This window comes from Anarrhichthys ocellatus, unplaced genomic scaffold (assembly GCF_004355925.1).
Source record: "Anarrhichthys ocellatus isolate YVR2014 unplaced genomic scaffold, GSC_Weel_1.0 scaffold1, whole genome shotgun sequence".
NCBI classification, from domain to species: Eukaryota; Metazoa; Chordata; class Actinopteri; order Perciformes; family Anarhichadidae; genus Anarrhichthys; species Anarrhichthys ocellatus.
The window spans coordinates 8525151-8530027 of record NW_022280031.1 but is presented as its reverse complement, the minus strand read 5'-3'; the positions used below and the strand labels follow the sequence as shown (position 1 = coordinate 8530027).

The following is a 4877-nucleotide window of genomic DNA, read 5'->3' as shown; positions in this document are numbered from 1 at the left end:
TGTTAAATTCTTTTAAGAGCTATCACTAACTTTATTTGTTTTTATGCAAATAAATAAACTAAAATTAAAAGGGTGTGTCTGATATTCTTAGGCCTATATTTTTAGAATCTGAAATAAACAGCCACATAAAAGCCTTTGTAAAGATATGCATTTAACAACTACAATATCAAAGCATTCTTCAGCAATGGATTATATGATTTTTGTAACTTTCCAAGGCTCAGCAGCTTTAAGGGCTTCACACATGACAGGCTATGCTGTGAAGATTCTTTTTAAGCTCCGCCTCCACCAAGAGTTGCCAGAAGCAACAGGAAGCGACGACCCAAAAAAAGAGTGCAGGCTGGAAGAAAGAAAAGAAACATTGGAGGCCGAAAACATAATCTGTTGATTGTCTTCTGTACCTCAGATCCACTGCTGGAGCTGTACACCTCCGCCTGGACCCGACCCGCTTCTGGAGGAGTTCTACGTGGCACACTAGTGAGCATGTCCTCCTCATAGAGCGAAAGTAACGCTCACCTGCTGCAGAAAAGACACGGGCGAGGTAAGTGAAGTATCCGAGCTGTCGTGCTTCATTAGTGTGACACTTGGGCAGTTTGTGTAAAGTGGTACAGATGTGGAAATAGAAGTTGCTGACGGTGAACTGTCTCTGCCGTCTATACTTTTTTACTGTCTTCCTCCGCCACGTGAGTGAACATGTAGGTGAGGAGGGGCAAAAAAAAGTCCGCGTGGCCTGCTGTGGCTTCACTTTTTTAATGCCAGTTTAATCAACAAAGGAGCGCTATGGAGGAGCACCACGTGTCGGGGACAGAGGGCTCTCCGTCTGCCCTGGCCTGTGTCTGCCTCCGCCCACTGGCCGCTAGATTAAATGGATAAATGAATGAAATGTGGGGAAGAAAATAGAGCTGATAATCAATAGGCCACAGACAGCCCCTCTATCTGCTGTTCTAGGCCTCAGTGAAACGTCCAGGTGTTATGCTAAAAGCTGCTCTTTCCTCTGGTGTTGCGTCACCGATGAGGAAACGATGAGAGGGTTTTAGGGTGACAAGTAATGAACAGCCTGACCACTTCCTGGAGGACCAGATGAGGTTTTGCACATAGCCGGATCTTTCGTTATGAGACAGTGAAGCCCTTTCAGTTCATTCTGTAATGCAGTGAACATGTTTTTAATCAAGCTTTTGTGTTGTTGTCAAACGAAGGTGGGGACACTGCAGGGGTAAGAGCCAGATGATAATAACAAGACGATACAGGCAAGAGTTTAGAACAGTGACTTTATTATAGGCTGTAGTTTGCATGCAGAGAGCACTCAGGGGTTTATTTTCTGAATATAAAATATCTGGCTCAGTAAATGTATATGTCAGAATTGACCAGAAATAAAAGATCCTATACTTTTCTGCTACTTTCTTCTTCTCCTTTACTTCATATGAGAGGCAAATCTACTTTTTACACCACAACATTTATTCAATAACTTTATTTGCTAGTTACTTTGCAAATTCAGATTAATAATAAAAATATAGCCAATAAGAAAATTAGGATGTAATATTGTTGGCTAAAATAAAAATGTATTAATCTCAGGGAGTGAAATATACAAGCCAGCAGAAGATCAACCAGTTTAGGGCTGGAAAAATATTCTATCACAATATAGGTCATTTCATATTTCAACATAACATGCATCACAATATAACATGTTTTCTTGTAATTCAGTAAATATATAGTCCATATGAAATAACTACATGGTAATGGCTATTTTTGTGTACTCTGTGAATTAAATACTTAATAAGTTAAAAGTATTTTCTTGTTTATTTAGATATAAATATTTTATTGTTGTTTTTTATTATTAATCCTTTTCTAAAGGAAGTTGTGGGCATAACATATTGTATTTGCCTGTAACCACTAGATCCCAATTTATTTCTGGTTTGTTTCTTCCACTAGTATACGCGAGAGTATTTTACACAGCATGGCAGCAACAGCACTTCACTGAATACCTCGAGATATAATTAACCCTATATGTACATGTTGGGTTGTACATGTTTAGTAGAACTGTTGATCTCAGCTCTGGTGAGATTAGCATACAGATCTGAAAGGCTGTAAATAAAGTTAATTCATCAAAATCTTACAAATTAGCCCAAAAAGGCTCATGTGCAGTATTGCTACATTCAGCAGTGACTCTGCATTTATCTGTTTTCTTCTCTGGGGTTTCTGGAGCAATCATGTAATCAGAGTTCTAGTCCAAACATGCCGTCTCGTGCTGTCAACAGACAAAAATGTGACATCCGTTTAGAGCGTCAGATGTTTGAGTATCGGCTTTATAAAATAAAGAGACTGGTACACAACAGGAGAGAATGAACTTCTCGTTCAAGTGTTTCGGTGACTTTCAGTGGATTGTGTTTCTGCTGTTTTTCTCCCCAGCAGAAACTATTTCAGCTCCAGCCCTACTTCTTTATTTCACACTTACAAACCCACTGTGCTCATAGTTTAAACACAGTTATATAGACAGTTTAGTGTTTCATTAATACTGTTATTAATCATGGTCGGACATTTTTATTAAAATCAATGTTTTGCCTATAGAATGTCAATAAGTGAAAAATGCCAATAACCCTGAGCCCAATGTGATGTATTCCAACTGCTTTATTTATCCGACCAACAGTTCAAAACCCAAAGCTACTTTATTTTACCATCAAATATGAAACATATTGTGTCAAAGCCTCACATTTAAGAAGCTGCAACCAGCAAATGCTAGGCATTTTTGTTTTTATAGTGACTGAAAGTATTAGTTGAATATCAACATTTTAAAATCCTTTTCAGTCGGCTGTTTGTTGATGTAGTCACATACGTTTTTCAGTGCAGTGTTAGTTGGCTGGAAGTTAAAATGTTAGTGGAAGATATTTACGAGAACATACATTTAAACAAGGTTATACACGAAAAGACCTGAAAGCAGGCACAATGTTTTTTTGAGGTAACCATCTCTCACCTCACAGGAACGTGGTAGTTTAGATGATGAGTCTCTGCTCCGCACATCCTGGTCCCATAAACTTTACTTTAAAGGCCTTAAAAGTAGCAGAGGACCACCGAACGGCCATCATTGCACTGAAATAAATGCTGGGTATGAAGGTGATGGGTGTTAATGTTGAGTAGGCTCAAACTAAGGGAGGGAAGGATCGGGATGATGCTCTCTGTGGTCGTGTGCTGACGGATGGAGTTGGTGAGGAGGCCAGAGGAAAGTTCGAAGGGGTGGGACAGAGAAGCTGTTTGGGGTTGAGTGGTTGAAGGTGCTTCCTGTGCCGGCAGAGTGGCGGCCAAAAGTCCTGCGTCAAGTATATTTGCTTTAAAATGGTGTCCCATTCAGTGAGTCATTTGACTTCTTCCAGGAGGTCAGGTACTTTGTTCTGTAGCTCGCAGATTATAAAACATTTGGCGAATGTAGAAGAGCTTTCATAAATTCCTCTTTGAATATGCCTATAAAATATGTCCCACATTTCTGCACTTTGCGCTGAAAGTACCTGGAGAGCTCTTATATGAGGCTTCACTCTAATAGAGGCACAACTAGACATAAAAATCCTTTGCATTTCGCTCTAAGCATAGTTGACTCCTGCTGCCAGAATGGTTGAAATATGATACGGTTGTCTATTAGCGACCCCTCTTTTTCACTCAAAAGGTGAAAAGAGGGCGTGAAGCCCTCATTGCCTCTATATAATGTTAATGCTGCATCAATCAATGTTTTTTAAATGAGCAAGGGGTCAAATGACTGTGTAATGTAAATGAGTACCCTACAATACAGTTCCCCTTAGCACTACAGAGCGCTTTAACACCTTTCAGCTCATTGTTTTGGTTTTACAGCCCTCAACTTTACTTTCTTTAATTCTCAGTGATTTCATCAGTCATTACCAGCAGGATCAGGCTCTTGTCCATTACTGCCAGCCCCAAACTGCAGTCAAACAAAATAAGCACCTACGGTGAACATAGTGGAACATTTGTTAGCTAAAGAGCCAGATAATTCCCTCTGAATTAATTGGTGGAGACCAAAACGGAGCTAAAAAGAGAATGAATATTGGATTTGCAACTATTGAATTGAATGCTTATGTTGCTTTGTGTCTGCTGGGTGTGTAAATAGGCAACTGCTTGTTAGCATGTTCGCAGTCAGAACTTTGTCAGGTAATAAAATGAATAAAATGTCAATGTTGTGTTTATGTTCCATTGGCACCAATTGGCCAAAAATAAATCAGTGAATGCAGGTTTAAAGATGGCAGTGTCTGCCTACATTTTAATGTGTAGTTAGTAGTGTTGAGCAGCCCGGTAGTGTTGAATGTAACTTCACCTCCCTGATGATGCAGCCCGTTCATAACAGGTCATCAAATACAGATGCATTGTCTCGCCCATCGGCATCGGATATGACACACAAGGCACCCTTTGGTGTTTTTGGTGTGGCATTATTAGACGCTCAGAGGCCGAGCAACTGCTCCAGCTATACATTAACTCCGTCTGCGTCGGGAGGAGATAAAGATCGACGGATGGGTCAAACAAACACAAGGCTTTAACCCAGTAGAGCGCTGTTCATAGCCTGTGTGAAACCAAAACTCAACGTTGACTTATTTTAAGAACGCTCCATAAGGTAACTTACTTATTAACGCACTCAACTTGAGTACGTAAGATAAGTTTCGTAACGAACTCACTATCTTTTTCTAAACCTAGTCAAGTAGTTTTGTTGCCTTAACCTAAGTGACACCAAAGGGTCCTGACCTGTTTGTATGTGAGCAGTTGGGAATGGGAACGGGTTGGATGATGATAACTGAACTTTATTGACCCCTGAGAGAACAAACCCAATTTATTAGGCTTTAATTTATATATATATATATATATATATATTTATTTATTTATTTTTTTTA

The 4877-nt window shown here is 39.6% G+C and overlaps 1 protein-coding gene across 1 annotated transcript in view; it reads left to right on the top strand.

The window, feature by feature from the left end:
• The first annotated feature begins 291 nt into the window (after positions 1–291).
• cdk4 (cyclin dependent kinase 4) overlaps positions 292–4877 on the top strand; it is an 11458-nt gene continuing 6872 nt past the window's right edge. The window contains exon 1 of the mRNA XM_031852493.1: positions 292–538. The gene's annotated coding sequence lies outside the window, so the exon portion shown is untranslated. The remainder of the gene's footprint in view (positions 539–4877) is intronic.